This window comes from Varroa destructor, unplaced genomic scaffold, assembly GCF_002443255.2.
Source record: "Varroa destructor unplaced genomic scaffold, Vdes_3.0 BEIS01000001.1, whole genome shotgun sequence".
In the NCBI taxonomy this organism is placed as follows: domain Eukaryota; kingdom Metazoa; phylum Arthropoda; class Arachnida; order Mesostigmata; family Varroidae; genus Varroa; species Varroa destructor.
In genome coordinates, this window is record NW_019211454.1 from 56,620,642 (window position 1) to 56,632,589 (window position 11,948).

The 11,948-nt window shown below is 40.1% G+C and overlaps 1 long non-coding RNA gene across 1 annotated transcript in view; it reads right to left on the minus strand.

Annotated features, from left to right (window-relative positions):
- Positions 1-211: 211 nt before the first annotated feature.
- LOC147758842 (uncharacterized) overlaps positions 212-11,948 on the minus strand; it is a 47,561-nt gene continuing 35,824 nt past the window's right edge. Inside the window, exon 3 of the long non-coding RNA XR_015318486.1 lies at positions 212-1,473. This is a non-coding gene — a long non-coding RNA (uncharacterized LOC147758842). The remainder of the gene's footprint in view (positions 1,474-11,948) is intronic.

The window sequence follows — 11,948 nt, forward strand, 5'->3', positions numbered from 1 at the left end:
TCTTACGTTAATTCCACGCGATTGTGTTCAAACCTTGCTTTTATTGAAGCATTATAAGACGAGGAGTGCAACGAAATCACTTTGAAAAATGCGGGACCGTCAATGATACGATGGCACGAAACCGCGTACATACTCCTTCTGACTTTAGAATTATGAAAAGGGTTCATAGAAAATGTCCGGGCTCCATTAATAAATAGGCACGAATTTCGGGAAAATTACATGCTGGAACTGTTAATGTATTTCTAAACATTTTTCTATGTTGCTATTCATGCATGATTCTCGTTTAGGCTAGCGCTATTCGCCATGTCTGTACAAAGACAAGCGCACCTTTCAATATAATCGCCAGAAGTACAGATACCCGTTACGTATTTATTGATTATTAGGGGCAAAAATAACCAATCGCCAACGGCTGGCATAAAAATTCAAAGTTCAACGTCGGTCGAACAAACGACAACACTAATATACATAGAACAACCGTAAACAGATACGAGTAGAATATAACACGCAAACGTCTTTCGAATAGCATTTTAATCATTAAACAATAGCCTTCACCGAAGCCAATAGGCCCTTAAACGATTTAGATGAGGCTGAAATCGTAGACGTAATTTTGGTCTCATAAAATCATCATTTTGAACTCGAAAATAAATACCTGTTTTTATTATACAGCTGAACTGATTGACTTTAACTTCAAAACGAGTATACCTGTAAACACTTTCTTAATAGACAGACATTGTGGTTCATTGTGTTTAGCGCATTTCGTAACCCTGTCGTGAAGCACGATGCGTGTAGTTTAACAAGTAACCCCCACGTGTCATTTACTAACGTATTCCTATTTAAATAACGTGCTTGCTACAAGCATTCCCAGTGAGTTTTACATCCGGTGTTGCTAATCAGTTAAGTATCGCTGGCTTCTTCTGTCACGAGACCAAATGCGCCTACATCCATTTTCTGAAATAGATCACCCTCACGGATGGCCGTGTCTAGTGGGCAAATGCGTTACGACTGCATCATCACGAGGACGCCCAGCGAAGTTCTATGGTATCTGAAGCTGTCAGTAGATAATATAAAGACGAACTGCGCTGGTTTCTGAACTGAAAAATTTGCGGAAAATGGGGATACACGGCTAAACGAGTCCTCAAAGGAGTGGTACATGGAACCTCTAGCCCGATCTAGGCCCATGTATCCGGCTACATGCTATAACCTGCAGTAACATTGTTCAATGGATATCGGGTCGTTTTGTCGTTCATCCTGCAACACCAGTTCTCCTATGTGCGGCCGTTACGATACATTTCTTTCTGCTCCACTCGTGGTTCGTCGGCTCAGCGACCAGTCTCTACCTGCGACTAGTTATCCAATTGACATCGTAAACTCATTTCGCAGCACTTTGGCTGTGGGAAAGCGAAAGGTCTACGAATCGTTATTTTGGTCCCTAAATCCAGAGAGCTTGTCGACGTCCTTAATCAATTTCTCGTCCTACGGACAAAAGAAACAGGCATTAAACGACATTTGTTAGGAAAGGGTTTGGTAAGTTATAAGATTGTACGTTTGGAGCCATTTCTATAGTGACGGTAGCGGTGGTCGAAGGGAGCAAATGATAAGCCATAATCCTACTGAAATGTCTTTCACGATATTATAAGTAGTTTATTTCCAGTTTGGTTAGCGATAACATATTTAGTAGTATGGTAACACTCTAGTAATCCCAAACATTTCGCAATCGCTTTAGTTATATGTTATCTAGGAATATTCGAGTAACCCATATTTTTTGTGATCATTTCCACCGCGTCAAAAAAGTGTTTTTCAAAATTACAGACTAAATCAGCGCCATTTTAGATATGGTGCTTTTAACGGCTCTGTGGTGATTTGCGTTTTGCCCCGCTCTCAATCTCCTAGTTGCACCTCACCCTTCATTTAGTAAACATCCGCCTATTTCCATTAATGGAAACTGTCCGCTGTTTTTTGAGGATACGTCGATATTTTCGCCCGCGTATTATCCTACAATAATTGATCTGCGTACAGCTGCTGCCAGAACTTCTGGAGAAAAGGCGATCTCGTCATTCGATTGCTTGAAGTCTTTATTAAACTTGTCCGCTTTCGATAGTTTGCTATGAACCATTCTCTTTTTAAATTACGTTATGATGATTGTTCTCAATAGCGAAGATTTGCTTTCGAAGTTTCAGCCGGTTCCGTCTCTAGATCGCCTTTTTATACTGTGGACGCGCATTGTTGGATGTTTCCTCTTGCGTCTTTTCACAGGATACAAATCCTGTGACAGGACAAATAGGTTTTGATACTGCCGCTACAAAAAACGCTGAGCTGTCAGAGTGGCTTAAGCATTTGAGTATCTCTCTGTGGACGTAGAAATAGGTTCGGCATGTAGATGTAGATGCATAGACTTGTATTATCGCCATTCGTTTTCAAAGTACACCTTCCATTGTACTCGTGAACGAGTCGAAGGTACGTTGATTCTTGTGGAAAATATAGATTAGCCTATCGCTGTTCACAGCGTGAGGTGCTACTTCAGCGAGAAGATTCATTGAGGTAACGATGTCCCATAGACATGTGGAAGAAGCTTTGGAATTTCCCTTGTACCATTGCGACATGATTTATAGAGCCGTTACGTTTTGCCCAGTTAAAAATCACGATAGCTTTAAGTTAGCGGTCTTCAAGGCCAATGAGTCACGGAATAGTTTTAGCTATTGTGGAATAAGAAGTGTATATGAAACCTCACCTGAACTCGAATTGTTTCAAAGAGCTCCGCGATTTTATAGGCTTAACAACCTACATTTTAACCAGTGGGTATATACACTGAAAAGCGTAACAACAACTATATAATTCAGATTGAGAAATAGCAGGTTGTGTTTTAAAAACCCAACTTGCAGAAGACGCGGATCTATGCATACTGGAGTTTCCTAAACAAAACAGACAATCCGTACACATACGACATCAGGCTAAAAAGTGTATAGTAGCAACATTTTGGCTGTTTAAATCGGGTGGCCTTTTAAACGTTCTGTTATCAGAGACGGCGCCGATGTTATGTTTATCCAAAATAATCGACTGGTAGTTAAAGCTCACTATCGAGAAGGAACCTTTTTTGGACGTCAAACATTGTTTTTGCAAATCTATCGTAGCATCTTGCTTGTGATTTAAGCTTTCGTCATAATCTAGAAATTGTATTAATAGTGTAGTCACGTAAAATACGTATGTTTGTTGTACTGGAAGATGTTAATCTTACGGGTATCAACTAATTTTTTTTAAATTTAATTTTAATTTAAGATAACCATGAGCGAATATATCAATGAGAGTGGAATAAAAACCGAAAAAAGAGTAATCGAATCGGTTTGAAAAGAAAAAAAACTTAGTCCATAAAGAGAGCACATTATCAATATAGTTGAGTTTCGAAATTAGGCCGGTACATCTCTTTGTCAGGTGAAAGAGTTGGCCGTATTCAAATTAGTGCGATGCCTTAATAATAAACGTGATTTAATGAACTATTGCACTATCGCGAAACAACCATAGACAATTAGATTGTAAGTTGATAACGGTCGATTCGAATAACTTCCTATTAAGCTTATACTAAAAACGCTTTATTTAAAACTTATTAACGGTTGAATCGACATTTATATGTATGTCTCTTTTATAGATTTATATTAATTAGATTTTTATTTTGAGTTAGTCCCACTTTAGAATATAGATATAATTAGTAAGCTGGTCACAAGCTGCACTTTTCGTTCCGTAAAACGGAAAGGAGACAAGATGGACGAGATAGAACAGCTCGTCTCCTTGGCCACAAGCTATAGCACACAACTTTGAGAATTCGTTGTTCGAAGTTCGAAAAACCTTGTAAATGGCCATCATGAAAGCTTCGCGGTTACAATGGACAACGACTGTTGACTTACGTTTTGCGCCGCTCGACATCGCAGGTCACACATTTTGCTGTCAGGGATTATGGCAACATCATCAATTAGAGTAAAGTATGTTGATAGTTCAGTGCCTACCTATTCATTTCGTCTTGTGTACAACGTTCGTCTTTAATCCTAGGTAGACGCAGAGTCTCGCTTTCACTTTTCGTTTCTAGTAAAACGATTAGATCAGTAACGCTTTTAGAAAATGGTGCGTTCTATTTGATAATCTTAAACGCGCAAGGCCGTACGTAGGTGGTGGTCATCGCAAGAAAATAGTTGTACCTATGTCTTATTCGTGGATCTTGGGCGAATATATTCATGAAAATCAGATGGATCTAGAGAAAATCGCTTGGATACTAAGAAATAACTTCATGTAAACTGGAGAAGAGGTGACTTTTTCCCTATTTGTTGTCGAGGCAGAGCTTGAAGATCAAGCACACAGTTAAATGTAAGGATTGCCGAGTTTTTCATGCTAGAGTTCGTGGCTTAGCTCTATGATGTTTGTATTTTTCTAAAAAGATGGAAAGGAATTCTTAAAACGTATCGACCTATTTGCGTTGCCCATTCGCTCGCCTTTTTGAATAGCCTTAAAATTACGCTATAATACTAGAGGTTCAAGTTTGCCCCATGTTGGTTTAGCGGAGTAAGTTCAATGGGCAATGGGTTCAAGGGTAATGGGTTAACGATATCGGACCTACAATGGAAGGATGAAATAGTTAACAGAAATCAACGGAACTACTGCTGCAGGCAAACAAGGTAAATAACACATATGGTGTATCTCCTTTTGTGAAGGCTACGGCTCATCGCCGATACCTTTGCAAAGGACCGCTTTAAGCCACCGGGATAATCTAGTAGCCAATTATGTCACATAATTGGACAAGACAGCCGACTAACTGCATCAGGCAACACTCTAACTATAATAATTTACTGTGCGAAGTCCTGAAAGAGCGTAACGAACGTTTCACATCTGTTTCAGACGGGGTACTTTCAACGTAAAGTGAAATAGACCAACCCCCGATTTCGAATCTAAACCACTACGTATGCCTGAATTCGTTCGATGAGGCAGTGCAATAGAAAAATAGCATAAGAAGAATGACCGCAAGAGATTAATCGACTTCTTGTAAAAAAGTACCAAAACAGTTCTACTAAGCCTACACAGCAAAATGGCTTGGACTTTGTTTAGCTTCAACTACAAAAAGACAACAAGATCGTGTGAAAGATGTTCAGAGTTTATGTCTAATGTAATGCATGTGCGAAAAGCAAGCAGACGTCCTTGGACAGAGCAAGATTCGTTGACGTTTACAGGCTGAGCGGCAGCATTTACTCAATATATATATATATATATATATAATACGAAATCAGTTATAATAATATATAATGTGAAACATAATTAATTATGGCGGCGTTAATTTCTACCTTTTTGAAAAAAGGATATACGAAAATATGCATATAATTAACTGAAATCTTACGGCTTCCGTAATTGTCAGCCCATTTATCAAAACAGTATTACGTAATTCCTCAGGCGTTTCTTAGGAACCAGCTAAATTACATAGTCAGAAAGGTTATACATCTATGGATCCCTTAGTTCTCTGATTTAGGATTTGCACCAGTCCTATTTGTCTGAGTATGTGTGTACGCGTGTGCATAATATATGAAGGAGATACATCGCTGCTGTAGAATCGTAGCGGTTAACCGCATAATTATATGGACAGGTGCAATAATTTTCTGGCCGACTCGTATCCAACGCCAGTTGAGCCTTTATCCTAAGCTACGTCCTATGCACTCAGCATAGAGTGTACATGTTGTTTCCCTCACCGGCAACAGAGGGCCTCAGTTACGCGTTAAAGTTAACATGGCTGGCGTCGGCCATATTCCATCTAGTTTCTCGTCGAGGGACAAAATCCCAACTTGTTGGTCATGCATGAAATGTCTCTATTTAGTACTCTCAGCGGGTCTTTTTTCTCACTGGAAAGAAGATTACACTTGCGTTACAACCTTTATTGTTGTCATTGAGCGCAACTGAGTGAACCATGGCTGTACGATGACCAAAAAAGCATAGAGCAGAGTTGTTTTGTTACGGTAACATCGTGAGTATCTGGAATGTTGGCTGAATCCGTTTTGTTAAGTATTCGTGTGTACATATTTCGCATTTCGATTACATACAAGTCCCCTAGCAGCGAGTAGAAGTGCGAAACACTTTGGCATATGATTCATTGCTAACTATTCCCCGCTAAAGTTCACTGATAATTAAATTGGTAAGTATTTTTCAAACGGTCGTTGCAGTTTAGAATACATAATGGCAAGGTAGGCCTGGAATTCACAGGATCAGGACGTATTTCGCTAGTACGGATTGAACAACTAGTTTCAGCAGCTGGTGATGAATAGAAAATTGTATTTTAACAATTCTTGGGGTGCGTCAAAAACAGCTCATATTAGAAGATGAAGATTGGCAAAGTATCATCAAAGGTAAACTGTCCAGCTGCTTGTTCCCGTGAGTTGTTTTCATAATGATTGCTTGGGAGACTAACGAACCGAACAAACATTTACATAAAAATCCAGCTAATTATCTTTAGGCGAAAGGCAATCTAAAGGTTAACAGTTAGTTCTATTGTACAGTCACCGTTAGGTAACATTACCTACAAGAAAAAACAAAAGGTTAAGAAGACGCTTTAATGTTCCACTTCGCGCATATACATAATGTCTCGCTCCCTAAAACGTTGTGCGAGTATTTGCTAGTCGAAAATGAACGAAGCAACCCTTTACAGTTTTGCTATCTTTAGATTATTGCAATATTTACCCCACACTGAGATGATGTATTAACGGTCAGCAACTAGGTTAGATTTAATCGCAGAAGTTCGATGGTCAAAAACATGTGTTAGTTGTCCCTTTAAGATACGGAGCGGTGGACCCAACCATGTTTTGAAATTCATCTCGGATTGTTGAGACAATTTATGCAGGCGGCAACTCGTCTGGCAGCTGGCAAAGGAATAAGGTCGCGTGCGGACAGAAATACGCCACTTTGAATACTTTGCTCGTTTTTACCTTGTCGTCCTAATAGCAGCGACACCAACAATTCACATCAGCTGAAGTAACAGATCGGATAGGGAGACAGCTTTCCCATAAGGCTCACTTTATAGAAATCAAATCATCTCTCCATATTCTACTTGGTTTTCTCTTTTTGTTGTTATATGTAAACGTGTCTGTATTGCAAAACTCATAGAAACAGAAGTTCGGACTACTGGCAGCCGCAAGAGGACTAGGCTGAAAGTCTTTGCTTTGTCTCGTCTCTTAGAGAGCGCAGTGAGAGCTATATAACTGCAGCGGATAGAGTGCAAGGTTCTTGGTTCATTGCAGCACTCTACTGTGAACAAGGCATATATGCGTATATTCTGTTATATGGCTGGCGACCATAACGGGTCTGTCGTCTCCAGGTTAAGGATGAACGACGATGCCTCTTCGTATCGCGGAAAAACATATACCGTATAGGCGGATGTGTGCGAATATAAATGAAATGAAGTGAACATATATGTATGGAAAGATTAGGGTGTGAGATGAAGGGAGATGTTTACTAAAATCGGGTACTACAGCAAGGGAACCAGCGAGAACGCCCACTGCTAAGCACGAAATGCTACACTCATAAAAGAAGATTCATGGAGAAATGTCGCGCCATGTTAGACCAGTCATAGAGTAGCAGCTGCACTTATTGCGGGCAGCTGTCAGAAGAGCTAATAGCTTTTAGCTCAAGCTACGACTAAACCTCACCAGACGACAATAAACGTTCTTATAAGTTAGGCAGTTTCACCTTTTCCTTACCGACTCTCTTGTGTGACGTCGTCAGCTTCTTCGGCCTGTTTAGTCCTTATGTCCAATGCTGTACAGGCAACTTCTGTGCAAATTCGTTGTAAATATCGTTCATTTCATCCCGGATCAGTTAGTCCTAAGAGAAAACGTTGAATCCCTGAACTCTGTTGACATGAAGCCGGTCAAAACTTAAATTTTGCTTCATTATACATGGTGATGATCTTATTTCACTGCCCTATCTCTTTACCTCGAAGGTGGCTAATATAATCAAAGAATAAAAAAAAATTATAGATTGTACATAAGTTACCAAAACAATTAAAAAATCTTCGACTGCTTTGTAATGCGGTACAAACGTATGCGCTATCTATGTACGAGAGCGGCGTAGACTGAATAGAACTTCTCAGCTATGTGTGTATTGTAGATGATATTTTTTTCAAATATAGATAAATCTAGTTTGCCTTCAACGCCTAGATCAAATTGGTTTCTCTTTTAAAGATAGTGAACACGCATACTGACTGATATGGCAAAATCGATAGTAATGAAGGTTAAGTAGTCAGTCTTGTCAAACTTAATAGTATGCTCTCCGCCGATCTATCCAAAGCAAGCTATTGGAATTAAGTTCTAATTTATAAAGTAGATTCAGGTTGCCTTGGAAAATATTGGAAAGTTAAGTCACTCGGCCTCCTACTTGCTTTGAAGCGATCAATGGCTGTCTTGAGTTATACAATTTGATTATTCGGGAAACTTCGAAAATGGCGTGTCGGTAACGTAGCCATTTAGTACTTCTGCTAATCGGGTTAAATAATACCAAATATGAAAGACTTTTAAGGGCAGGTTGCTCATAATTCGATAATTAAATAAATACATTCGGCAGATGCGAATATATTCATTTCTTAGGTAGCCTAAATAAACTATATTATAAATAGACATTAGTATCCTATTAAAAAGAAGGCTAAACACATCCGCTATATAACTGCCCTTTGCTATCGATAAACAATGCTGTCAAACACAGTTATCGCCTAGGAAAATGTCGCAAACCTCTCATGCCTGTTAGGAAATCTTAAACTGATTAGCGAGCTATCCGGTTTAATGGGAATAAGTACGAAACCGGAACTTTTCATGCATTTCACGATCGAAACAAGGGGTTGATGAGGCGCCAGTGAGGGTAGGACGAGGAACAAGACTCTGGGCGCAATGAGTGAGATTGTATTATTAAGGTGGGGCATGGTGGGCAGACGAGGCGCCGAACACGGCGCTGGTGACGGCTTCCGCGTGGAACCACCATTAATATATACCACCCCACCTCACACTGCTCAGCTCAGCTTGTCGTCGTCGCGTTGATGTCCCTGGTATCAGCCACTAGCACGACCATTACGAGGAGCACTCAGTTATCTAGCTAACTCCTTGCGGTGCAAGAAAGAAGTGAGATACTTCCGTAAAAACTGGTGCTATCTTACGTAGCCAACCAGTCGACCAATGGCATGAGCAAAGTAGCTCACAAACAGGAGCGACTGAGGACCACTACAACAACGATAACGAGTCGCTAGGATCTGCGGGGAGCGATGACAGTGGAACGATATTTTACCGAGGAGGGAAGATCTTCTCATCAATCGGACACGCCCAATAATAACAACTCAACCAGATCTATTCCTCTTTCTAGCTTGTCTCTGCAAGCTAGATCAGGCCGCGGGCAGCGAGAATACACTTGGGCTAAAAACTGTTTAATACAAATGCAGCCATTGATACAGAATCATACGAAAACGTATTTAAAACTGAAAATCGTCATTTAAACATCATCAATAATACGAATCGGGCTAGTGAGTGCTTGCTAAGCAATGACTAGTGTATTGTAGTTGCCCTAAGCCTGGAAAATTTCTGCGCTTATATTTGATTAAAAAAAAAAATAGAATGCTTATTTCATGTACACACTTCAGTGAGTACCATGGTGTTTCATTCAAATGAAGTTCATAAATTAGGATCGTTACAAATATGGGATAACAACGTTTTTAAACGCATCTCTTCAGCGGGTCGCCTTCTAACTTTTCTGATAAGAGGACTCCCTCTCAACGAAATTTCAACTAAATGACTCTTCAGCGAGCTAACCTTCAGCTGCTCAATATCTACCTGTGCGCAACACGTAAAAACATCTGTTTGTAACGTAAAAAAAGCATCTACAGATCCTCGATCGCGTCGTAGATAGTGAATCGAATTTTTTGGGGAGTTGCGTATAACGACAGGTGTCTAATCAGAACTGTGTATGATCACAGTAATTATAGTCACGCTATATATTTAATTTAAAAAAATAATCAAAGCAGAATTACTGCTGTATGGAATTGTATGAGAGATGTTGGGAAACAGCCTGAAGGTAGATTGATTTTTAGATGTATGCAAAATATAGTCAATGGCTTAATAATGAAATGAGCCAATCAATGAATTGGTCACTGATCTCATTCCATACAACTGCCACCGCTCGAAACCGGACAAAAAGCACGATACAGCGGGTGGCCATTAATGGCTAGAGGGCTGTCATGCACAGGACAATAAAAATCTCGGCTATGCCACAAGCAGTGACCTTACTGCTGAGTCGCGCAAAAAAATATTAACGCTCGAAAAAAGTTAAACTGGAAAAATCGTAACTTCAGTTCAATAGTATATAAACTCCAGATGACCAGTTATCTCCACCGATCTCCTATCACACTAGATCAACTTGACTGAAGCTCTGAGTCAAAACGGCAACATAAAACTTCGAATGGTGCGTCCCAGTACTAGTCGAACTTCGTAACATGCAAAGTTTTTACCATAGTAAGATATAATATGCTGTCCTAGCTGAAAGGATGTAAAAGCACGCGTAGCAGAAGCGGACTGAATGATGTTCAATAGGTATCTATAGGTTTTTGTGACCAACCTGACATACACTGTTAATCTACGGTGTCAGCAGTGATCGTAGCCACGTCTGTTGATAAATTTCACTATATAAGTTCATCAGTACAATACACAGCACTAGTTATGTAGCATGAGAGCTGTTAAATTGAGTTATACGAAGTCTATCTGCCGTTGCTCCTGATCCTTGTGGGCCACGCCCATAGGCCGGCGTCATAGGAGATCTGTGTCACGCGGTCGAGAATGTCCGAATCGTGTTTAAATTAATGTGGACTATAGCGCAAGCGCTCTTTCGCGAATTCTTCTTCCGTTTAAGAGTTCAAATATTATTTCATTTGACATTGCTTCGTCGAAGCCGCCGTCTGTGCTGCCGCTATTTCGTAGGTTTGCGTGCTCCACCATTTATATATATGGCTGCCGCCCTGGGAAACTAGCCAGCAGGAGCTTGAGAATCACGGAGAGCAACGGTTATAATTCAATGGATGGCCGCTGGATTTCGAACCCTGTTGTCCAGTGGGGTCTGGCACACAGGGTGTTATCCATTCAAAACGATTCTGCTTATTGCTATTGCGGGCACACGAGCGCAGCAAGAGCAGACGCTATCGGGAATCGGGTGTGGCGGCAAGAGAAGCAATAATTACATAATGAATCTCTTACTCCTAATAGAATTCTCTCAGTTGTCATTCATACATACAGACAGCATCCTTGTGGTGGTATGTCGATGAATGGGGAACCGCGTACCCTCTGCATTAATACAATTTGTGCCATTCAATCGATGCATAAGGTTCACAGGAGAAAATATTGTAATTAATATTTACTAAGGCTCATAATATTGACATTAATAATGTAGAATTTAGTTATACTCAGGGCTTAACAGAGAAAGAACGACTTGAATCGCTGAAACAAAAGTATATTTGAGAATTACGCTTTAAATTTGATCAGTGTAACTAGGGCTTGATAATCGGAGTTCGCGATTAATGGTTATGCGTCCTATTGCACAAGGCAATCGAGAAGATTCCGTCAACTGGATGGAACGATGCGACCGCCCTAACGCCTTTACGTTTACAGTAGAAGTATATATCATTGAAATATGAATTTATGTACCTTGGATTTCGATTTTTACAGTGCCTATTCAGGGGTTATTTTATATTAATTAGGCAGCAATGATTGTGATTAAAGAAAAGTACTTCTGTGACTTGTGGCTTATGTTTTATAACTAGGGTGCAATCCAAGACGAATTTTCGGCCTCTCAATGACGACCGTTAATGAACTGTAGAATTTCGGTAATGTTCCAGTACCCCAGCGATATTCCGACGACTCAGTCAAAGGATATAGGCCACAAGGCTGAAATTAGCTTTGAGAACG